The sequence below is a fragment of the Sphaerodactylus townsendi genome, linkage group LG11 (assembly GCF_021028975.2).
Source record: "Sphaerodactylus townsendi isolate TG3544 linkage group LG11, MPM_Stown_v2.3, whole genome shotgun sequence".
Taxonomy (NCBI): Eukaryota; Metazoa; Chordata; class Lepidosauria; order Squamata; family Sphaerodactylidae; genus Sphaerodactylus; species Sphaerodactylus townsendi.
The window spans coordinates 58,149,896-58,175,965 of NC_059435.1; the positions used below are offsets into that span (position 1 = coordinate 58,149,896).

The window sequence follows — 26,070 nt, forward strand, 5'->3', positions numbered from 1 at the left end:
AGGAGTAATTCTGGCATACTGTGCTAATAGTTTTGTTGATGGGACCTAATTAACAACCAGACAATCTACCCTACCTCTTTCTCTTGACAGCATTAACAAGCCCATAATGAAATTTCAGTCAAATGACAATGTGTACTAGGGAACATAACCATTTAGGCTATTGCACCAGCTTTGTCAATGTAGGAATGTAAACTGTGAAACACACAGAGTGTCAAAGTGAAGTCAACTGAACTCTCAATAAACAGCAAGTAAGTTGGACATTTCCACACTGACAGCAAAAGTATTGTCATTCAATATAATGGTTATATGGCTAATCAGATCAATTCAAATCTGAGAACAGGATATAAGCAGGAATATGCCTGTTTTAAAGCATATTATAATGCCTTTTACCAGCTGACACAGGAACACTCGCTGCAAGTTGTGCAGCCAATGGCAGCATGGCTGCATTATTTGCATTTGTAATTCAATTTAAACCCCGCCTGATCCCTGTAGAGCTCAGGGCGGCTAACAACATAGCAAAACAGTATACATTATAGCAAAATAAGTACTAATATAATATATAAAACTAAGCATAAAGATCACATTGCAGATGGCGACTTAAACATATCAAGCCTAACAGTTTGCTAATAACAATAACAGCAGCACTATATCAAAACATATTAATACATATCCATACTAAATCTATATCAGTACAATAACAATAAATCAACAATACATTAACAAAGCATTAACATATCAAAAATATCAATAGATGGACAATATCAATACATTAGCAATAAATCAATATCAACACATTTACAAAAATATGTCAACAATGTATCAATAACATAACATAACACTATATAAATGCATAACAGTAACTTTAAACTTCTCCAAACTAACTATAATTGCTGCAAAGATAACCTAACAATACTACCTAGTTACTCCAACAAGGGAACTAACTGGCTATACCTGTCCATCCTACTCTCTCTAACAGTATACAGAAAAATAACTGCATTCCTTAACAACATACGAGGAAGAACTAACTAATTAACAATATACAATATTACATTTATTTATGTGATTGATGGGAACTCCAGGACAAGCTTAGGCCTGATTTTGCTTTTATCAGCATCTGGAGCCCCAATAATGATCTGCTTCACAAGCAGCTTGCATGGACTGTTCAATGATTATGCTATTCATTGATTGTAGATGTATGAATACATCGTATTGTGACCACTGAAGAAGGCCCGATGGGACAAAATGCATATAGCCTTGGTGGTTTTTACTGTGCAACCAATTTAGCTGTTGCACTGTGCAATTTAGCTGTGATTTCTCATATGTATTAAAATTACCTTTTTAGATTTATGTTTTTTACTCTTTTAAAACACAACTGCAGAGTGGTAAGATGCAGTATTGCAGCCAAAGCTCTGTTTACAAACTCAGTTTGATCTCAGCAGAAGTTGGGTTCAGATAGCTCACTCAAGACCGACTCAGCCTTCTATGCTATGAGTTCCCAGACTGCTAGGGGTAAAGTTTAGATAACTGAGGAAGGCAATGGCAAATCACCCTGTAAACATAGGCCATTTCCACACAAAACATTTAAAATGTTTGCCAAACATTTTGAAAATAATAGTTTTGCTGGGGTTTGTCTGCATAGCCTGGAAAAATAAAACATTTCAGAGGAAAACGGTTCTTTTAAAAAACACGTATGCGTGGCTTCAATGCTGCAAACATTCAATCACCAAAGCCTTACTGATTGTGATACCAAATCTATGTGGTGTCTAATCCACAGCACTCAAAAAATTTTAAAAGAAAAACAGGACATTCACATAATCAGCAGGCAATTATGAATGTATTAATGTACAGCAATGACAGAAATGGTGGCAGCCATGAGACCAGATGAGAAAACATCTATAGGAATATTCAGAAAATGGTGGAGAGCAGAAAATGGCAGATGGACAGAGAAACAAAAGAAGCAGAGTCGGAGGGAGAGCATGGAGTTTCAAATTCAGGCATTTCTCAACACAGGCAAAGAGGAAACATTTTAAAAATGTTTTAGGAAAAAAGATTGATAGTTTAGAAGATCCAAATAAAATGGTTTGAGGATGAAATAAAACTTTTGCAAAACATTTTGGGGGTTAAAAAAACTGCAGAACTCCTTGGAAGAAGTGTTTTATTTCCTTCCTCAAAACATTTCATTTTGGTTGTGCAGAAAGGTTTACAATCTGCCTAGTAAAAGTCAGTGATAACCTGGTGCTTGAGCAGGGGAATACCTTTACTTTTTAAAATATTAATTATTGTGGCTCAACCTTCCAGGTTTCTATACCCTTTTCAACCAATAGAACTTAGGAGGTATATGATTAAACTGTCACATCTTCCTGGACCTTCTTGTGGTGGAATGCTCCCTTGGGGTCCTAGGTTTGTTATTCCCCCTCTTCTGATTCTCCGATAGCATTTATAATATTATTTAAGCTCTGCTTTTGTCCAAATCATTATTTCCTGCACTAGCAAATACAGAACTTTGAAAAAATAGCATTTATATTGCCCCTGATGGCTACTTTTCTCTATAGTTGTGCCTGCCCTTTTCCTGTCCATTTAGTGCTACAAGTCACCTGCAATAGCTGTAGAATGTTTTGGGGGGTTTTGCTAGGGAATGTGGGTATTTACAACTGCAGCAAGTTTTGGAAGAGAAGGTCCAGCAGCTAGAGGTGCAAGTATCTACATCAACAATAATGAAGATTTCCCGGACAGAATGGAGCAAACAATAATAGGTGTGGAACCCACAGGGGAACTCTGAGGAGAATAGTAGCTCTCAAACACCAAAAGTGGGCTATTAGAGGAATGTGTCTCAAAGAAGTAGAGGGACCAGGGAGCATTCTGTGAGTTTGAATCTACAAAATAGATTTGAAGTTCTCTCCCTTGTCAGTGAGGATAAAGAAAAGATACAGGAGCAACAAAGTCAGCCTTCAGGAAATGTTCAGGTGTCAGAAGGCTCATAAAATGGCACCTGCAAAACCCCAGAAAAGACATATAGTGGTGGTAGGAGACTCCTTGTTGAGGGGAACAGAAACAGTCATTTGCAGGCCTAATAAGATGTCTCGAGAGATGTGCTGTCTTCCTGGGGCAAAAATCTGAGATGTCACAGAGAGGCTGACAAGATTTGTCAAGCCCACGATCGTCACCCCTTTCTTTTGATCTACGTGGGAACAAAAGACGCTGTGGGGCTTTCCGCACTGACAGAGTTGTACTGGTTTCTATCTAGGTTCACCTCAGTGTATCCGCACTGCAACTGAGCTCAATGTTGTTTTGTCTCAGTTCCCCTCCCTCAGAACTGCGACATCCCTGTCGCAGTTATGAACTGCACCTTTCTGCTGGAACAAGGTCGATACCGCTTCGAAGCTTCGAAGTGCGGAAGCATCAAAATGACGCCTCATCCGTTCAACCAATCAGGAGCCGCTTTTGTGGCATGCGCAGAACGGGAGAGTCGTGGCGGGCATGTAACTGTAAACTGTAAAAACTGTTTAAAAAAGAACGCTACCGTTTCCCATGGTAACACAAGCTCCAATCACGATCGAGGAGCAAAACAGGCACCAAGATGATCCCGCCCACTTAGCTCGGTTCCAGGGGGCCAAGTAAGTTGCTGTGCGGACAGCCTGGAATCGCCCCCCACTGAAGGGAACCGAGTCGACCTTAGCTCCCTTCTGTAGTGCAGAAAGCCCCCCTGAGACGTAGCTTTCAGGACATCAGAAGGAATTTTGAGGCTCAGGGAAGGAAGTTGAAGGGTCTGGATGCACAGGTGGTCATTTCATCTCTACTCCCCATTGAAGGACATGGCCCAGAGAGGGAAAGAAGAATAGTAGAGGTGAACAACTGGTTTTGCAGATAGTGAACCAGGAACATTTCAGTTTCTTGGATCACGATCTGCAGTTTCATGAAGAGGGACTACTGGCAAAAGATGGGTTGCAACTCACACTTGTAGATAGGAACATTTTTGCTAGGAGGCTCACAAACCTCATCAGAAGGCTTTAAATTGAGTTATGTGGTAAAGGGATACAGTATTCAAGTGGGCAGGAGTTCATCAAGTGCTGGAGATTATAGTTCAAAGGTTATGGAGAGAACTAAACAAATAGTTCATAAACCCACCAGTGTGAGGAATAAAACCTTAAATAAGCAGCCAGAGGGCTTTCAATGTCTGTACACTAATGCATAGAGCATGGGAAATAAACAAGATGAAACTGAACTCTTAACTCAGCTAAGCAAATACAACAAAAAGTAATGGGTTCAAGGTGCAGGAAAAGAGATTCCACATTAGGAGGAACTTCCTGACAGGTATGTTTGACAGTGGAATACACTTCCTCAGAGTGTAGTGGAGTTTCCTTCTTTGGAGATTTTTAAACAAGGCTGGATGGCCATCTGTCAGCAGTGCTTTGATTGTCTGTTCCTGCATGGCAGGGGGTTGGACTTGATGGCCCTTGGGGTATCTTCCAACTGTATTATTCTATAGAAAAGTCTTCCAACTAGTCATCCAGGGCAGTAGAAATATTATTTTTTCCAAAGTTCTATGTTTACTAGTGCAGGAAATAATGATTTGGATGAAAGTGGTGCTTAAATAACATTATAAACTCTACCAGATAATATAGTGACTGCACTACTTTAAAGTGTGGAGACACACTGTTCAAGCACTTTCCACTGCATCAGCTACTACTAACTGCAATCTCTCTTTCTGTGGAAAAGGGTATAGTCCGTTTTATGGGTTGAGTATAGCTCCCTTTGTTTTGTTGGTTTTAGTTTTTAAACGGGACTCAAGGATTATTGACAATAGTGCACAGAGACTTTAATGTCTTCAGTCATTCTGAAGACCAACTAGCCTCTCTCTTGGACCATCACATTTTTTGGAGTTAATAGTTTCCACAGTGAGCACTGTTATTTAATCTGAGGGTCATATGAATAATCATTCAAATCTGATAAGGGGGTGTACTGAAGTAGGCTGCGGGCCAGGGGTATCAGGTTACAGAGTGCAGCCTTTCCTGGTGAGAGGCAGTCCATTAAGCAGCAGTGAGCTGCGAGTCAGCAACAAGGTCTGCAAACTGAGAAGGCGAGTTAAGAGTTCCAAGGTCAGAACCAGGTTACCAGTACAAAAAGTCCAGAGTTCGTCACACGAGTTCAGAATTCAAGGGGTTCGTTGGCGAGGTCAGAGTCCAGAGTTCAATCCAGTGAATGGAAACGGAAAAGCAATCAAGTTGCCCAGTTACGTCCAAGCCAGTGTGTCTCGCTATCCCCCATGTTATAGGTCCTCACAGTGGCCTAACCTTCATCCTGCAAGGAATATCTCATTTGAGCCAGCAATCACACGCTCTGCCTCTTTGCTTGCAACAGTTCTCTGCATCACTGTTGCGTTGATGAGCTGTCTCAGGTGAGCTAATTGCCTAAGGCACCTCAGCTGGGGCTGGGGCAGGTAAATAAGCAGCTTCTGCAAATACGTTGGACCCTGAGCCCTGATTAGCCTGCTGTTCAAGATCACTCTGCAGGGGCTCTGACTGCTCCGAATTCACCCCCTGTTGAGACTCTAGATGTCCTGAGCTCACCCACTGTTGGGATTGCAGCTACCCTGAGCTTGCCCCCTGTTGGGGCTCTGGTTGGGCTGAACTCTCTTGATCCAGATCTTCCCCTGAGGACTCCTCACTCCCCAGGGATTGGCCCACAACAGTATACAGGAATATGCCAGTTTTGAAGCATATTATAGCACTTTTACGTTTCCCACTATCAAGATAAGGGTCTCAATTTTAGTGCTGTATTTTGATCCACTAAGGATGCAACCCCAAGGATACTTTCCTAAAACTAAGCCTGGTTGAATAACATGGAACTTAGATCTGCTTGGAATTGCCTCCTAAATTGCTATCTCAAGCATATAAGCCTAGAAGCAAGTTCCACTGAAATCAGCAGACTCCGATCAGTACATGCTGCTCTGAGGTTTTTCCCTGTCAGTAACTTTACAAATAATCTATCACAAGAACAATTTTGCATCCAATGGCTTACTGATTTCTGTCTACCTAGACAAATGGATAAATCAAAACCTGTCCAATAGGCTGAATTTGTGTCAAAGAGACTAAACATAAGACCATGGGAAACTCTATGCTAGAACTAGCATGAAACTTTTGAGTCCAGTGACAATTTCTTGTGTGTGACCAGACAATAGCTTGTGCAGGCAAATCGCGCCCCAGGCTTCAGCCTGGAGGCGCCATTGCAAGGGGGGAGGAACGAGTGGAAGCCTCCTTCCCCGCCGGCCGACTGAGGCTGTCACGTGGCCGGGTGCCGGCACGTGACAGGGGCCTTGAGCAGCCTATAAAGGGCTGCGTCGGCGGGGACCGGCCTCTTTGAGGCCGGCCCACGGCTTTCAAAGGGAGGGAGGTTTCGTTCACTCTGCCTCCCTCGCTGGAACGCTATGACTCGGCCTTTGCCCGGGGACTTCTTTGGGGGGCTTTTTCTTTCCTCTCTCCCTCCACGAAGGCAGCAGTTGCCTTTGGTGACTTACAATTCCCCAGCCGGTCCCATTTTGAGACGGCCAAACTAGTGTTGATTCGGCCGCGTCAGTGAGGGCACCACCGGAGCGAGTGTTCGTCCGGCCGCTTGTCTGTTGGGGGTTGTCGGCCAGCCGCTTTAAGGCAGACCGTTATTACGGCTCCCTTGTTGGCCTCGAAGAGCGGGTCTTCGGCTTTGCCGGGACCCTTGGGATGGAGCGTTGGTTCCGCGTTGTATTGCGGAGCTGCGTTCGCGCTTAAAGTTAGGCTCCTAGGAGGGCCAGCCAAGCGTTGCGACAGCCCCATTCGGCCCAGCGCCCCCCCCTCTAGCCTGACCGGCGGCCTAAGCCCCCCCCCCCCCCGCACAGTGTTCATCCGGAGAGGCGTTCAGGGTTCGGGAGAGCTCTGCGACAGAGGTTAAACAGGCAGCTTCTCCGAGCAGGCGGCAGGGGAAAGGGGGGCCGCCGCGAAGCAAAGGCTTCGTGGCTGTGGGCTGAGGAAAATCTCTGGCCACCGCCACTCCCCTTGGCAGGAGCGGCTCTTCAGCCTCCGGCTCAGAGGCGGCCGCGTTCATCTGCTGGAGGGATCGGGTTGCTACGCTTTATTGCAAAGCCGCCAGGCTTGCCGAAGCTTAATCACCCTCCCTCCTTTCCTGGCCTCAAGCGCTGCGGTCGGTTGGACATCTGGGTGACGGGATCGTACTTGATGGAAGGCCGGTTAATGCAGCGCCTACCGGCGGCACCGAAGAAATGGGCCTGCGTTGCGCGCCGCTGTTGTTTTAGCGGCTACTTCAATTCTATGGTGCGTTAGACCCAGAGTATTGCTGCCTGTGAGGATGAAGGGGCCGGGGGCCTTGCTTAGCATCCTGCCTCTTTAACAATTTCAAGTTATCTAGATTCAAAATAACAGATGGAGAGATCCAGCATAGTTGTAGTGGTTAAGAGCAGGTGCACTGTAATTTTTCTGGATGATCCAGTTTCAAAATAGCGGATGGAGAGAGACCCAGCAGGGTGTGAGTGGGTTAAAGAGCAGGTGCACTGTAATTTCCTGGATGACCTGGATTCCAATTAAAGATGGAAAGATCCAGCGTGGTGTAGTGGTAAAGTGCACGGTAATTGGGAGAACCGGGTTTGATTCCTGCTCTGCTTGAGCTGGGGAGGCTTCAATAATGCTTTCATTACTCGGAAATCAGGCCTCCACTCTCCCCACAAAAAGCCAGTCCTAAGCTATGACCTGGAGCTTCTCAGGAATTACAGCTGATCTCGACAGCTTATAGAGTAAGCAGCTGCTTTTGGAGGGTGGGATGCTATGTGCATTAAGAACGCATTTCATCCTCCCTCTTCCCAACTCAAATTACAGGAATTTTTCCAACCCTGGAGATGTTGCAACCCTATCACCCCCAACACTTGGAAGGAAATCCCAGTAATGTAAACGAGCAGGATTTGTAGGGGTTTGAGTCATTTTAGGTTTTTGAAATGCATATGGAAGGCAGCCATGCATCATGACCATACCTTTGAAAAGTAGTTATCAAAACCTTTCCCACAAGCATCCTGATGATGATAAAGGAGTTCAGCAGTTGATTGCCCCTTGCCCACTTCTTTTCACCTGTCACAAGGTAGGTAAGTCTCTTCCTTTGGATATATGCAGCAGAGCAAACTGCCACTATGCCGAGCAAGTAGAAGTTGATAAAGGGACTGTAATTCAGCAGTTGTTGTTGTTGTTGTTGTTGTTGTTGTTGTTGTTGTTGTTGTTTTTATAACTGGTGGTGAGCAAAAGGACCTCACGTGCCTTTGATGTGGCATTGGGAGATTCACATTTATTCAAATGGATCATTTAAGCTGAAGCTGGCTTGTCAGAGCTCGGAAGTTAACTGGGGCTGACTCTGGTTGGGCAGATTCCTTGCTGTTTAAGTCAATTATATATGGTTCAATGTAGGCTTTTATACCATGCAGAAATCCATTGGAAGCGTGATCATCCCTCTGTACCTACTAAAGCCGCACACTCTAGGTTTTTATAACAAGTTGTGAGGAAATGTGTTTTCACTCGGATTTTATGCAGGTCTTGGATTTATAGGACAAGTGTTTATGGGCTTGAATTCAAGCTGTCATGGAAGCGCTTGCCCGTTAGGAACACCCTAACTTGTCAGCAGGGTTTGTAGCACTTTAAAGGGCCTTTAGGCCCAGCTTGCAAAAATCCAAGGCGGTGACCATACCGACTTTTCTCGCCACTTCAGGTGTTCACTATGGCAACTGCCACAATATAATACCGATCAGAGACCTAGCTTGGCATGGACGTTTGTCAGACAATCCAGCCATTTTGGTAAGGGTTGGGCGCTTTAGCCCAGGAGTGGTGGTGTTATGGGAACTGAAATTGGCATTTCTTTTTAAGGCTGGTTTTTTTCCAGGTATCAACATGGATATTGCAAACAGTTTAATTAGATGCACCAGATGGATTGTTCCAGCTCCCAAAGGCAGCTTGTAGCCAGAGGCATTTTCAGATCAGCCAAGTGTATTGGTGGAAGCGATTTAATTTTATTTATTTATTTATTTTCAACTTGATATACCAACCCATCCCCGGGAGGCTCTTGATCTTGCTTGGCCAGGAGGCCTTTTGTGGCAGTAGGGGACTCCTTCAGGTCTCCTCCCCTTTAGTAATTCTTGATTACCGGGCGTAGTGGGTTCAGTCTTCCTCTCCCTGTTCCATCATAACAATGGGAGGTAGCACCTTTAAAAAAAAAAAAGAGGAAGTGCCACAGGCCATGTATTTGGCCGATTTGTGATTGGTGACAACAATCTGGTGATCTGGCTGGCATTGGTTCCAAAACCGCCCAGTATGGTTCAGGGGTTCAGGTATGGGCTAAGACCTGGGATTACCACATGGAAACCCCCCCACTGGCACCAGGAAGCTTGCTGCTGGTGACCCTGGGCCAGTCACACACTATGACTCTGCTTAAGAGGGACCAGGGTGACCACGGATGGCTGGCAGGGGGGGCAAACCCGAGGTGGGACGAATCTGGGGACATGGGTTAAAACCACACCACAGGGTCTTCATGCCCAGTCAATGAGGGCAGCTGTGGCCCCAGCTTCCAAAGTGGCCAGCTATTTCAGACAGGCAATTTCTAACCAGGGATGGGTCTCCCCTATTTATATGGTAGATTTTGTTTATTTTCATTGCATCGCACGATACTTATTCAAATGAGAAAGTGCTGTAGAACACCAATCTTTTCTGACCTTCTTCACTTCAACAGCACCGGGCTGTTTAAGAGTAGACTCAGGATAAGATATTGATCCTGCTTATACTTAAGTTCGATCCTGGTCATTGGTTCTGTGCTTTTACTCTTAGTGTTGGCTTGGAGATTTTATCAACGGGGCCTTTTTTTTTTTCGACTGGGTTCCTCACTGCATATGGGCTCCCTGGGGCAGGGGCAGAGGACAGGTCACCCAGAGCAGGGTATAGTTAGTTGACAAGGTGAAAGGTCTGCCCTCACCTCTCTCCATTTCTTCTTTACCTAGTCTTATCAAGCCAGCCAACTGGAGTGGGATGCGGCTCAGGGCTGGTTGGTTTGCCCCATCGATCCAGAGGAAGTGGAACCACCGGTGGGGGGATTCCATCGTTAAGCCAGCTGATTCGGGCAGCGGTATTATGGTTGGTGACGGGATGTGCACTGCCACCGCTGCTCCAATGTGGTCCACCGCGTGGCCAGGGCTCCACAGCTAATGGAGATCGTCATCCCTGTTCCAGAAGGGCATTGGTTGTCAGGCTAGTTGTTTACAGCCGCATCGGCAGCTCCATTGCCCAAAAAAAAATATGGTTATGCCTATAGGCGACCATGGTGGAGTGCTTCAGCCCTAGTACAGTGGAGCCCAGCTTGCAAAAGTGCACTCTGAGCTTGATCCGCTAGGTGTCTGGGCTAAGCAGAGGAAGGCCCTCAGCTTTCAGTCAATAGCCGTGAGAACTACAGGGACAGGTAATGGATTCATTTTGCCAAACACTTGTCAGCCCCTAGGAATCACTGGACCATGCCCACTACTGAAGCCCGGTGGGCCAGCGGGTCGGTTGGCAGCGGTATTCCCCTAGAGCCACGAGGACCATAGGCAGCTCCATTACAAAAGGGGCTCCTAAGAACACTGCTCAATGCCACAGACGCAGTTGGTAACTCTCACTTATGAGCTACGCCATTCCAAGCCATTATTTACTTTGGCCTTTCATGGCTTTTTTTCTGGTGCAGTGAACTTGTTGCCCACGTTCACCAAATCATAGCGAGGGTTACAGTCCCGCTTTCCCGCTTTTTTTGCATTTGCATTCATCCATGCCTGAGGCAGCATTTGGAGCCAACCGGCGGTTACTCACATGACTTCGTTAACAGGGGTCCAGATATCCAAGAATTCATTAGCTGTTTCCTAAGGGCGTTTGGTTTCGAGATTTCTGGGTCTTCCTGCTGGACAGTTTGGTTTCCCCACTTCTTCTGGGTGGGAGCAGCAATCTTGAAAGCCTCCTTCATGAGGGCCATCACGTGGAACTAGACTCAGGCTACAGACCGCTCAGGCTGGAGGCTGCTGGAAGTCTCTGGCTACCCGTGTGTACCGATCTGGCCTCACCTTTTGTTGTAACTCTGTTCTCTTTATAGTTCTGGCGGCGCCGTCGTTACTGAGTTTGGCTGAGGTGGACCACAACGTTGTGTCCTGGGATGGGTCAAGTTACGCAGCCGAGAGTCCAGCTGAGGTGGTGTTCCCTACTCCTTGGTTGCGGGATTCCATCCTTCTCGATTCGGCTTCCCAGATGGAGTTGTGCTACAAGTGGGAGAGAATGGCATTGCTGGTTTGACGGGAGTGGCCTTGTAGATCCCTCATGGAGACTGGACTTGAGCTTGCTGCGTTGGCTATGGCGATGCCAAAAAACCAAGCTGTTTGGTTGTGCTTACTAGAACAGGGAGGGACTTGGAAGGATCCTCATGGAGCCTGACCTGAGCTTGTTGCATCGTAAAGACGATCAACGACCAAGCTGTCAGTCACAGCTTATTGGAACAGAGGAATTGGAGGGATGCAGTTGCTTCCCGCCAGGTGGAAATGAAGCCAAGGTTAAGGCTTGTCGGTCCGCGAGCCTGGGTTGTACAGGATATGGGAGGGGATGTTATTCCTCTAATAGTGATATATCCTGTGCGCTCGAGGCGCTCGACTTTGCGCCGATAGAGGTACACTTATTCAGATTGACGTCAGGACATCTGGCGAAATGATGTCGGTTATGCTCTCAAATGCTCTTGCATGCACTGAGACTGCTCTGTTTACGCAGTGACTTAGCGGCATGCACTGAGCTTAAAATGAGCTGGCTCTGTTGCAGTTGCTTCCACGGCACGCACTCGGAGCAAAATGACGTCTGATTTGCTCTGTTGCAGTGGCTTTGCGGCACGCAATGAGCAGTGTGACTCTGGGCTGCACTGAAGCTGGAAGCTGGGAGCTTCGTTGGTTCTAACAGCTCGGTATGGTTTTGGGCATAAGAGCACATCCTATTGTGGGAAGGCAGTAGCTTGCATGCCGGACCTTCCCACGAGGGAGCCTCCATATGAGGTCCGTGGTGGCGATAGAGCTCTTGAAGACAAGCCTGGGGGCCGTGCCAAGAGCTTTCCCAGCTGCCCGGCAGGGAGGGTGTCACAAATTGGGCTCTTCTGCGTCCATGTGGCATCTAAATGCAACTTCACTTGTTCCAGTTCCCTCGGGGGATGTGCCGGACAGGGTTCTGTCCGAAGGGACTAAAGAGGGTCAGCTGGGGCTGCCCTATAACCAGGTCCAGCGGTTTGCTGCCTGGGGGTGGAATGTGCTCTGTTATGCTCGCCCAGCTTCAAAGTTTTGTTATATGTGAATAAATTTGGGCTGCGGCCGATTTCTTTTCCAACAAGTATGTGTCAGTGACTTTGATGGAACGAGTCTCCACACATCCCCATGCAATAGATATACTGATTCAGTACAAAGCCAAACAATCAAAGTGTGCTTATTTCAAAACATTAAACATCAGGAGCTTCACATATATGCATACAAATCATGTAATCAAAAACAACTCAGTCCAAATAGAAAAATAAAATATTTCAGACAAATCTCTTCATAGATCCTAACAATATCAAAGCTATTCATACAGTGTTTTTCATATGTGCTTGCAATGAGTTTCATACCGTCATAAACAATTGAGCTTTATACATGTATGACTAAATTTGTAGAGTTTGTTTATGAGCTAGAATTCAGTATGTCTGCCTTTGCTGGAAAACAAGAACGCAGAGAAAATGAGTTTTATAACTACAAATGCTAAGAGAACATTTTCTAAATTGTTATATATCAGACTGCCAATGAAACACTGTTTGGATTGAGGTTTCATTTTTCCACTTTTATATTTGAAAATGCTCTAGATTTTCTTTTTCATAACCCGCCCCCCTCAAAGTCATGCTCTTTGACCTTTCTTTATTACTTGTGTCCATTGAACCTTTTCAAGATGAATGGTGGATATCTATGACTTGGACAGTTCATTTAGCAATCACAATATTTCCTGTAAGTTAGATAAATTGAGTGGTCACTTAACACTGAGAAAGGCCAACATCAATTGTAACAAAGGTCATCCAGTCCAGTTACCATGTACTGTATTAAATTGTCATCAGATATGAAGAACAATTTCATCAATAATCCATCCAACTAGAATGACTGGAAATTTTGAAAACTGTCCTACAGATACAGTGAGCACAATGGATCATGTGACTCTAGACCACATGAGGAGATGCCATCATTCTGGTTCAAGAATGAGCAGCTTCTGATTTTTCAAGGGTTTCAAACCTGGCTTTCTAAACCAAGTCTGCAAAGCGCAGCTACTAGGCTTATTTGAGTACAGAGAAATGATTTCTTAACAATGAGCGGCAGGGCGGGGGGCGGGGGAGGGCAAAATCTAGAAAAACTTGATGAAGTCATCCTGATTGCATGCATCCCAAAACTCTTTTTGTATTCATGAGAATAGATCTGTAGGGGGGGAAAGTGCTGTTGTGTAACAAACTATTTGAGTGGCAGCGTGTTCAGTTCGGCTTATTTATAGTCATTTGACCAGAAGATAAGCTGTAGAGTGAAAAATGCACAAATTACAAAACACTCCCTTTTCACTGGAAATTGCTTTTCTACCTCTTCAACAGGTTCTGCTTCACTTCATGCATAAAAGGTAAAAGTAGTCCCCAATTATTATTATTATTATTTTATTATTTATTCAATTTCTATACCGCCCGATCCCCATTACTGACCAGGAGGGTGATGTCACATCATGATATTCACTATACCATTCCACAAGAAGATCTAAGTAAAATTGTAACTTCATCTGCTATTTCCTCCTGCCCTCCCTCCATGTGCTCCATGACCCCCACTTGTAATCTAGCCCAGACCAGGCTGCGACAAGTGAGGGGGGGGGGATGGAGAATGTGAAGGGAAGAGCAAGAGGAAATGCCTGATGAAATTACAATTTTACTTAGGTCTTTATGTGGAACAGGGTATAGGAAGACTATGTTTATTGGATGGCTTGCCATTGCCTTCCCCAGTCACCTACACTTTACCCCTAGCAAACTGGTTACTCATTTTACTGACCATAGAAAGATGGAAGGCTGAGTCAACCTTAAGCCAGATAGATAAATCAACTTTCATCAGAATCAAATTCAGATCACAAGCAGAGCTTTAACTTCAATATTGTAGCTTACAACTCTGAGAAACAGGGTTTCTTTCCACTTTTTGCATGACACTGTTATTATTACATCTTTACAATACACTTTTGTATTTATGTTTAACTTGATTATCAACTATTTAAGACTCGTCAGTTCAGCAATGTCAAATGTATAATCAATAATTCCACTGTGCATGACCAGTAACTATAACAACCTAATTCAGAGCCCCTGGAACCAAGCCATTGACTTCAATGGACAGAGGGGTATAATTCTGCCTAGGATTAGACTGAAAATCTGGCAGTTCTGTAGGAAAGAAGCTGTTCATAACTAATTACAAAGGTTAGACAACTACAATTTTCAAGTAGGAAGACCATGGCATGCCAAGGCATCTGTCCAAGGTAGCAGGAAGATGTGTTGCTCAAGAAAATATGCTCAAATGTATATGATAATATACTACTGCAATTGTCTTCATTCTTTACAAATGTGGCACCCATCTTTAACTCCCAAGCAGCAGAATTTCACAGGAAACCATTGAACTGCAGGCACCTGACAAAAAGTTGTACAACATCAGTCACATACCAAGGCTATGATTAAACTTAGGACCAAAATATACAATATGTGTAATACGAGTTGGGGCACATCCCCAATTCAACTCATTGTCACATGCAGGATCAATGTAACTCATCGTTGTATTGATCCGTGCGGCTCCAAATAGTGCAAAGGGGAAGGGGAATTCAAACTTCCCTCACATGCCATTTTGTCACCTGAAATGGACATGGCTGTTCACCCCTTTCTCGGGCTCATATGTCCTAGGATCCTACACTAATCTTACATGTGACAACAAACAAGGTCAGGCACAGGTGACTTGACTAGACAAAGTATGAGCATTACTCCCATTCTCTGCTGGGCTCCTGCCTCGGGGAGTGATCTACTGAGTAGGTCAGGAAAGTTCCCACCCTTCTAGCCTTCCACAAACAATGCAGAACTGAACTTTTCTGGGCAGGAAATTGGTTTGCACTATATCAAATGGTTTTACAAGCTTGCTTGGATAAATGATTAAGGACTGTAGTCTGTACTGCTGTGTTTAGCTTACTATAGGCAGGATCCTATTAATTTCTGTACCACTTAATGTGTCATGTGAATACTGATACTATGCTTCAGTTTCTTCTGGTAGTTCCCAACTTCTAAAATCCTAATGCACTGGTTACTGAATTGTCCCATTTTTGTGACTGTAGTGGCTCACTATGTGTAATCCCTGTAGTGGCTCACTGTGTGTTATCCCTTGAGTCCCTGTGAGAAAGGCAGACTCTAAAGATCATTAAATAAATAAATAAACTCACACTTTTTGACTCTATGCCACAAGCACGTGTAATAAATTGCAGTTGGGGGCAGTTTGACAAAGTTATGCTAGCTGGGGAGGCAAGCCACAGGAAGGCCTTTATGAGGAAAAGTCTCTGAAACTGTCCACACTAAAAAGGAATCCTCCAAACATGAGTGACCTCATCTCACCATACTATCATTCCTCTGAACATGAGTGGAAAGAGACGGTAGAAGCATGGTTTCCTTGACCTCCATGCATGCATACTATTCCCAGGTTCTTCCAAAACGCAGCAAAACAATGACAACAATATTGAAGAAGTTAGTATTTTCAATGTTATAAAGTTTAACTTAATATCCAAGCATGTTTCTCATCCAATCGTGACTGGCCAGATCACACACTATGTTTTGCTTACTCCAAAATGTATAGCAGACTTTTTTTTCCCTATTATCAGATGGCAGAAACCAAGTTACATGTTAGATTGGCATCAGCTGCAGCAGATAGCAGCTGTCTTTAGCACAGGATGCCTTTGCAGTTTTGATTGTAGAGAACATCTAGACATTTAAATTACATTTGCAAGCCAAATAGCAGAATTTTATAGGCTAATTAAGTCCCAGTGATGCATCTGATATAAGTTAGTGGAAAAGTATATAGTTGTTAGGAAAATGGGTATTGCATAATTTCAAAATTCCAAAATTTTAATGGCCTGAAAACTGAAAGGGGAAAAGTGTTTGGCTTCCTGCAGAGATGAATCAAATTATACTAGCCTCTCTGACCTACCCTTTCACTTCCATCTGTGCGAGATGATCTGGAATATCCCTGGACCAATAAAATAAAATGACTATTGTCAATATTATTCCTGTTACAGATGGAACAAACATTCAGTGATTATGTAGCTCATTCACTGGCTTATGGCTTACAATGTTTTATCATCTTATATACAAGAATGCCATCCTTGAGTTACATTTTGCATCTGAAACTTTTTGCTTTAAATGAGACATGCAAAACTTTACATAGCCAGACAAGTCTCTATTGGCTAGGCATGGAAAAAGTACAGGGATGTAATGCTTTCCGGGAATATCATCAATGTATATTTGCCTTGGGAAGTAACACTATATTTTAACTGGCACCATGCACATTCCTGCCTAGAAATTAAACATACGCATGCAAATATATATATGATAATACAAGACCCCCTAACAAGAATTATCAAGTGTTGCCATTAGTAGCAGGCTCCCAAACAAGAATTTGGTCTTTAAAGTAGGGAAAAGGTTTAGAAACATTTAGTAACCATTTTATCAAAATGCATTATTCACTGCAATTTAATAACTTGGTCTGGAACCATAAAAAATGAACCATCTAATCAAACCGCAATCAGAAACAACCACAGGTGTTTATCTTTAATACCAGACATCAGATGTTTGGAATGTTTTCTTCTTTTGCATTTGTGGCTATCAGTATCTTTTCATTTAGTTCTAGATTTGCCCCATCTTGCTTTTTAATGCATATGTTTCCAGATCTTTAGATCAACCCTTTACATGCAAGGATTTCCTCGTTGAGTTCTGTATTAGAAGTCAACCCACAACTACATTACGCATGCAGTGCTGAATCTGAGAAAATTATTTATCACTTTACATACATCTAAAGCAAACATCAAGCTTTTGATCTAGTCCACTTGATTTCTTTTTTTCCTCTAAAAGTGGCCAAGACTGACTTATTCAATTGTTCGGCTCATGCCAAAATCTGGAAAGATCACTTGTATAAAGTTTTCATTCACAGGTGCTCGATTATGCATCGAAGTACATATTATTATCAATGCTCTGGCTATTGTTTTTTAAAGAATATTCCAGCAGTACAGAATAATACATACTCATTAACAGTGTAATCCTGAGAGAGGGGCAACCTCACCACCACCAAGGAGGTGATGTGACCCCAATGCCAGTATAAATACCAAGAGATAAATAAATTTGCTTTTATGCAGGCACCGAAGAACTTATTGGGGAGCCATACACCAGCACGACATCCAGGTGCCAACACAGCTGTGGTACAAGTGCTTCCCCAAGGGGGTGTTCCCCGTGGTGGAGCCAGCTTTAGTCAACTTCCTAAGCCCTTTCATGCCAGGAATGCCCGCTTTTGCTGGCGCTCACCTACGCCAGCAAAATCAGTGGCACAGCCCATTGAGCTGCTAAAGGGGCTTGCATGGGGAAAGGGGCAGCGTCACTTTTTGCTTGCTGGCCATGGCTGTGCCATCTCCAGTTGCACAGCAATTATCTCCCCTTAGGACTGAAGGATATATAAAAGTTGACCATGAAGGTTAACTTTTGAATAGGCCCAATTTGTGGCCTATTCAAAAGTACTGACTTTACAAATGTATCTATACCACTAAGAAAAAACCCTACAATTCTTAAAATGTTGAGTGAGTCAAGCCCCTATCAAAACATTATAGGGAGATAATTATGATTTTGCTAGAAATAGCAACGCAAATTAGCACTCTGAATGTCCTCCCTTAAAAGAAATCTGGTACAAATCTGTTTTGAATTAAGATTTTTAAAATAGAATTCTAGAGAATCCAGAGATCCCTTGTTTGTTTCAACAGAGGCACACAACTCATATACACATACCCCCTCACTTGTGTGAGTAGGATGCAAGAGAGCCACATGCATATAGCACTTGCATGTGGATCGTCAAGCAAAAATGATAGGATGTATGTATCATTCAATTTTAATTTAGCACTTTAAGTAACTAGTATTTAAAGACACACTCATCCCACTATTCTAACCAAGTTTTATGCACACAGATCTAATAACACAGAAAGGAAAATGCATTGGTCCTTTTTTTAAAAGCTGCTTTAAAGGAACAGAAGGATGAAACTCGAGGGGGTAAGTTTCAGTTTCCTCCTCCAGGCCATCTGACATATAGTTAGGGGAAACTGAAACAGACCTCCCAAATGAAATGTGACCCAGGGGAAAGGACCTACACTGGAGCAATCACACTCAATAATTGCACATATTGTTCTTTTGTGATTGAAATGCCTGAAAGGAAAAGCTGGTTTTTCTCTTTGCACCATAGAAGATAAAAATATTCCTCCTTTGGCAATTCAATGCATCTGTCAATATATCAGGGCTGGAATTCTGCCCATATTTACCAACAAAACATTTTAGTGCATATTTTAATGTGGGCAAAACTGAAGTGTAATAGGGTCCTTTAAGAACAGTTGTTTTATTTTACCAACATTCCAAACTACATATGAAGATGTCACACTTCTTTTAAAAAATATTTTGTTAATTTTTATCCAAACGAAAACACACACACAAAAACCCATCAAACCATTTAATAATTAAATATAGACCTATATAAACCAATAAAAAAGAGATGGATCATAATATTCAATGTAATAAAAACATGATACAAATTTAAGAGAGAAACAACTCCAAGCCAGTGCAAGTGTGTATTAAGCATGTAAATCTCTCACAAATCACCCCCAGCACTATATTTACCAAACAAATGTCAGCATCATCTCTCACAAAACATCTCCAGTGGAATCCACCCCCAAACAACATCACTTTCAATGGTGTTTAAACTAGGGAGCCCAAATTCTTCTTTTAAATCCACCTTAAAGGGAGAATCTGGGGTCCCCAGTTAAAACAACATTGAAAGTGATGCTGTTTTGAGGTGGATTCTCCCCCACCCTGAAACAGCATCACTTTCAATGTTTAAACTAGGGACCTCACATTCTCCCTTTAAATCCATGATGACACTTCAAGTCACAAAAACCTGACTGTTGACAGAGGTCCAGCAGTATAAGAAGTTAGTCTATACAATTTTTTTATCCCATTCACCCTCCTCATTAGTGTTCTGTTAGGCTTTATTCCACATACAGCAGAATGAAGAAAAATGAGCTAACAGAGGTAGTAGAATGGGTTGTACCAATTCAAACTGTTGGTCGATGATTGGATTTTGGAATGCATACCTATGATAACTCATCACAAACAAAAAGCCATCAGATCAAGTAAAGGAGCAGGAGCAGCAGTGGCGTAGGAAGTTAAGAGCTCCTGTATCTAATCTGGAGGAACCGGGTTTGATTCCCAGCTCTGCCGCCTGAGCTGTGGAGGCTTATCTGGGGAATTCAGATTAGCCTGTACACTCCCACACACACCTTGGGCTAGTCACAGCTTCTCGGAGCTCTCTCAGCCCCACCTACCTCACAGGGTGTTTGTTGTGAGGGGGGAAGGGCAAGGAGATTGTAAGCCCCTTTGAGTCTCCTGCAGGAGAGAAAGGGGGGATATAAATCCAAATTCTTCTTCTTCTTCTAAAGCAATGCTGGTGCCAATTGAAGACACCCCTGAAATTCTTAAAACACTGTTAGTGGAGGGGGGCATATAACATTCTGATTAGAATGGACAACAATGATGACTGGACAATTTAATGGTATGATCTGTTAACAGGTCTCCCCACGTCTTGTTACTGGATGAAGAATTTGCACATGATTTAAGGAAATGGGATGAGCCCCAACTTCCTACTGAAAAATTAAACAAATGGGGAAACTTGGTTGTTATTTTTTTTTTAAAGCGTCCCCAAAACACCTTGTCTTACCTCTGACCATCTTGAATTGACAACAGATAAACTTGGACATTTCTCTAGAGATATGTATCTTAGACAAATAGCGTTAGAGGTTGCAAATTATGGTTTTCAATCACCTGTGGAGATTAGAGATAGGTGATTCTCATAATTAAATTATAAGATCTGTTTTTGTTTCAAACCTCCATCCTTTTCATCCTGCCTCTTTTCTTTGCACCTAATTAAATTTCTTACTTTAAACAGGCTCGCTACATTCATTCATTCATTCATTCATTCATTCATTCATTCATTCATTCATTCATTCATTTTCGATTTGTAGCTTGCCCTTTCCTGACTACGGTCAGAGTTTGTCAAAGTTCAGACACATCCTGGGAGAGCTTGTGGCAGAGCTCAGACATGTCCTGGAAGCATCTCAAGCAAGGATGATACCTTCCAATCAAAACATACATTTTTACCACTTCCCACCTTCCCACTGGTAGAGGTTGCTGTTCTGAAATGAGTCAACAGGTTAGCTGTACTGATGCCTGGTTCAAATTAACTCTTTCCGTACCTGACAGCAGTCATCCACGCCACAAGTCAGTTTCTTTTACTCTTCACCTTGAGGGAACAGTTACTCCCCCCAGTCACAGGGCCGGAGCAAGGGGTAACTGCACCCACAGCATGGGTGAGCCCTATGCCCCTGCCACGCACACGGCCCAGAACACCCCCCACCACAGGCCCGAGGCGTCATGCCTCCCCCCACCCCGTTGGTACTACGTCACTGCCTGGTCACCACAGGAGAGTTGTGTTTGTCTCCCTATTCTGCTTGCTTTCTGTTTGCATGGTGTTAACTTTATGTACAAGTACACTTGAAAGTGGTATTCACCACCTGCTGCCTGATACAGTGCATTCTGTCACCCTAGGGCTTTGCCACCTCATTCTGCTGTGAGACCAAATCAAGCCTTACTGCTGTTTAGCTTGCATTAGCTTGCTGCCTACTATTTGTGCGTACAACAGCTTTTCTGGGCCTATGAAAAAAAGGATGGAATAAAATCAGCCATTTTGTTTGTGGGAGTGAATCCATCTGTCTACTGTATTACAGTATTTAACAACAAAAGAGACCAAAACCATAAAAAAACCAAAAAGCTAGAGCATTTTATTACAACCAGTCTAAGTCCACCTGCTAAGTTACGAAAATCTGTTAGGTTGCCACTTATAATTAGCATGATTGTGAGAGAAACAGACAGCAGAGTTCTTTTATTAAGCCTGTATAATATACTGGGGAGTGGTGTCCCCCAAGGATCCGTATTGGGACCAGTGCTCTTTAACCTATTCATAAATGACCTGGAAGTAGGGGTGGGTAGCGTGGTGGCCAAGTTTGCAGATGATACCAAATTATGTAGGGTGGTGAGAACCACAAAGGATTGCGATGAGGTCCAAGCGGACCTTGATAAATTAGGTGAGTGGGCTAAGAAATGGCAAATGCAGTTCAATGTAGCAAAATGCAAAGTGATGCACATAGGGGCAAAAAATCCAAACTTCACATACACGCTACAGGGGTCAGTGCTATCAGTCACAGATTGTGAAAGGGATTTGGGCGTCTTAATTGATAGTTCCATGGGAATGTCAACTCAATGTACATGGCAGCTGTGAAAAAGGCAAACTCTATGCTGGGGATAATCAGGAAAGGAATTGATAATAAAACTGCAAAGATTGTCATGCTCTTATATATAGCCGTGGAAGCAATTCACACTTGGAGTACTGTGTTCAGTTCTGGCCTCAACACATCTCAAAAAAAGGATATTGAAGAGATAGAAAAAGTGCAGAGAAGGGCAACGAGGATGTGATTGAGGGACTGGAGCACCTTCCTTAAGCAGAGGAAAGGCTGCAGCGTTTGGGACTCTTTAGTTTGGAGAGGAGACGTCTGAGGGGGGATATGATTGAAGTCTATAAAATTATGCATGGGGTAGAAAATGTTGACAGAGAGAAATTTTTCTCTCTTTCTCAATAATACTAGAACCAGGGGGCATTCATTGAAAATGCTGGGGGGAAGAATTAGAACTAATAAAAGGAAACACTTCTTCACGCAACGTGTGATTGGTGTTTGGAATATGCTGCCACAGGAGGTGGTGATGGCCACTAACCTGGATAGCTTTAAAAGGGGCTTGGACAGATTTATGGAGGAGAAGTCAATTTATGGCTACCAATCTTGATCCTCTTTGATCTGAGATTGCAAATGCCTTAACAGTCCAGGTGCTCGGGAGCAACAGCCGCAGAAGGCCATTGCTTTCACATCCTACATGTGAACTCCCAAAGGCACCTGGTGGGCCACTGCGAGTAGCAGAGAGCTGGACTAGATGGACTCTGGTCTGATCCAGCTGGCTTGTTCTTATGTTCTTATGTTCTTAATATAATGCTTTATGGTTATTCTAACTGAATTCGTTTTATCAAAGAGACTAACTATATCACAATACTGAAATACCACAAAATAAATCATCATTAATCTGACCTATGAAATATATGGTTTCATTACACTGTGAAAGAAATGACCACAAGATTAAACACAACATACAATTTACTATTCAACCAACTGGCAACCTACACATAATGAATATACTGTGTATATAATGGCTTTCCTTGCCCTCATTTATCAGTAAGCAAATTTCCAAGCAATTAACAAAGTAATATTGTATCAGTTATTCTGTGTAGCATTCCAGGTTTCCAAATGCAAACAGTATATAATACTGAAGGGTCAGGCATTTGTTTGCAACTTAGTATACCCTTCCATCCTAATAGCCATTCAAACTAGGTGATCAATTTCTTATGCACGAACACAGTGCTAAATGGAAATACAAACCTGATATATAACGGCTGACAATAAGCAGAAGAGAAGCAAAACTACAATTGCTAGAAATTAATCATTTCCCTAGTCTTTTGAATTAAAATGAGCAGTACTTTAATACTGCCAAGAGGAACATTTCTATCAGAACCCAACAGTTCATTGTTGAAAACCACGATGTCAAGTCATTGTATACAGTATTTCTAAAATAGATTTTAATATGCACTTCAGTGTATGAATTTAGAAAAGTGCATTCAACACTCCAACCCATCAAGTATTCTCAAACTGTTCTCAGTAAAGCCATAAGAAAACAATATGCTGGTGAATCTAATAGTTAAGAAAATATGGATCTGAATTTTTTCAGGCAATTCATTATTTTTTCCTTAGAAATTTCTCTGAGATCTGCCATAAGCACCACAGGATTACCTGTGTCTAGAGCAAAAAAAGGCCTTCACTGTCAATCTGATTTCACGTTACTTACTTGTGCAGGACACCCAATTTTATGTGAAACTGCATGAACTACTAGTGGATGCTGAACCAATGCTGCACCCTCACCAATCTAACAGAGCTATGCATACAGACTTTTCAAAGAATTCTACCACTGTCTGGGTAGGAGAGTTGGTTTCAGTCTCCCATTCATTTTCTTTTCCCTACTGAACAGCTGACAATGGGATTTTAACCTTTTTTATTAAAAAAAAAGTTTCAGAGAGTTTATTTTAGTAAGCATACCAAAGTTATTTTCACTGAAGAGGCCAAGAAAAAAAGCAAAACAATGCTACAATGCATCATAAACAAAAAGCATTGTCATGTGTTTTTCCAGACCTCCACAGTTGGTTTGAATTAAAAACAGTTTCGCAAAAAAATTCACTAATTTTATATTACATAAAGCCAACATTTGCATAAGTTGTTCCTGTAACATGATATTCAGAGTGCACAAATTCCCACAAAGCTCCCTTTAAAATGGCTATTACTAGGATTGTTATGTTATGCAATTTTTAGGAAGCATACTCAAATGTTAGGTATGTTCCACCTACTAAACACACCTACTGACTTGGGAAGAATAGGGAAGTACCTTAATCCAAATGAGTTAAAGTTTAGGCAAAGCCTTTTTATATACCTCTGTAAGCCTTTCTCCAGCCCTCTTGACCCGTAGGCATAGGAAGGGCCAGAAAATTTTCCAATGCTATGTTTTTCAATGGAAAAATTTCCATGCCACAAATGTAAATGTGGTCAATCTACAATTATGAGGAATATTATGCTGCTACTCAATTGTGTTTGATGGGCTAAATGGGCTGCGACTGTAAGGCATATATACATCATATAAATGTAAACAATAACATATAAATGTAAACAACAACACCCCCCTTCGGTATATTAAATCGTACAAATAAATAACAAGCATGGACAAACTCCAATGCTTATGCATGGTGTATTTGATACATTATTTAACCAATTTATTTCAATTTGAATTGGAAAATTTTCCAATTTAAATTTTTACCAGAAAACCAACATTACTAGGACAGGGTAGAGCAGTGGACTATGGAGAAGAGATCACAAATCTCATGGACTATGAGGAAGAGATCACAAAAAGTGTACAAAAATATCTTTATCAAAGATTTAGCACAACTAGTTTGGGGAACTTTCTTCAACAAGGTGAAAGAAACTTACGAGACTGTGAAGCTCCAAACACTTGGGAACTGCACAGTTTTTGAAACTTCACAGCCATGTACATTTATCGGTCTGAACTATCATTAGCATCCAAGACCAGGATGAATAGCAGAGAAATGCTTTTGATTTTCATGCAATTTATTTAGCTGTTCTACATCAGGCTGTTCGTCTCCAAATATGGAAATGTCAACATGACAGTGTAGATTCATGAAAATTCACATCAGTCCTATTTCAATCAGAATAACCACATGCCAAAAAAAATTTAAGAAAGTATTTTTCTGACAAATCTGCTGCAAATGCAAATCTGGTCATGCCAATGTTGAACCACAATGAAGGGAATAAAAAGCAAATCTGAAAGCAAGTCCATGAAATGAGTGACAACCATTTTCAGGACTCCACCAGAAAGTAAATGCAGCAAAATGACGTACATCCTTCAGTTCAATTCTTACAAAATCCTCTGGATCAATACACCAATGAAATGGTAGTTCTATAACTCAGCTCAGAATCAAATGGGGCAAATTAAAAATTCCCTCTTAATATTCAAATTATACTAGATTAAAGGTTTTTTAAAAAAATAATAAAGCATTTTGTTAATGATCTGCACTGGTAATTTCTTTCAGAGACTGTTTCTGCTGCTACTGGAAACAATTTCCACCATGACATGATCATCAAAAAGAGCAACAAAGGGGGGGGGGGGGGAAGGGGAAAATCAGAAAGGAATGAGAGAAGTGTAAAGATCCAATTCCCTAACTGCAGAAGGGGTCTAGTCCACCAAACTATTGTAATTTGGTGGGGTTTTTGTACTATTGGAGCTCTCCAACCCCAGGAGAAAACAGAAGAAAGAGAGTTTCCCCAGAGAGGAAAGAAAGGGCTATGCTGGCAGTATGTTAAAACAAAACAAGAAGAAAGAGCAAGCTGTCAGAAAGAGAAAAACAAAATGCAGCTATGAAAAACTATCCCTTTGGCAGCAGCTCACTTGGTCTCTAAAAATTTAATCAGAAACATTAACAATGGCATCTTCCAAGTCATCCACTGAAGCAAACAATTTGTGTTTTTAAAAAGTTATTTATAGTATTTTGAGCTCAACCCACAAACCATTCTGAGAACTCGTCTCAAACAAAACAAAAAAAGTACTTGACCTGAAATTGCTGTAATCAGAAAATGGAGTTCATCAGAAATACTAGAGAACTGGCAAGTCATCAGAGATCACATGGAAAGGACCAAAAAACAAACAAACACCCAATACAATTTCCATGTATTCAAAATCTCACTACCTCTATAAGAAGGATATGGTGAAGGGTTAGAACATGATGGTTGAAGCCAAACAAGGGGGTGAACTAAGAGAACACCAGGGAATGAAGGATGTATACACAAATTAACAGACCAAAAAAAACAGAATATTAGTTATGGGGGTAAAAACAAAAATAAGAGGACTGAGAAATGAAAAAAGTGCAAACTAATACAATTTCAATGTATTGTCAAAGGCTTTCACGGCTGGAATCACTGGGGTGCT

At 42.3% G+C, this 26,070-nt stretch overlaps 3 protein-coding genes across 14 annotated transcripts in view; 2 read left to right on the forward strand and 1 right to left on the reverse strand.

The window, feature by feature from the left end:
• Positions 1–26,070, forward strand: part of LOC125440894 (amyloid beta precursor protein binding family B member 1 interacting protein) — a 198,855-nt gene that overhangs the window by 73,411 nt on the left and 99,374 nt on the right. The window lies entirely within an intron of this gene.
• ABI1 (abl interactor 1) overlaps positions 1–26,070 on the reverse strand; it is a 242,457-nt gene that overhangs the window by 15,644 nt on the left and 200,743 nt on the right. The window lies entirely within an intron of this gene.
• LOC125440900 (zinc transporter ZIP12-like) overlaps positions 24,027–26,070 on the forward strand; it is a 24,171-nt gene continuing 22,127 nt past the window's right edge. Inside the window, 1 exon segment of the mRNA XM_048510996.1 lies at positions 24,027–24,038. The gene's annotated coding sequence lies outside the window, so the exon portion shown is untranslated.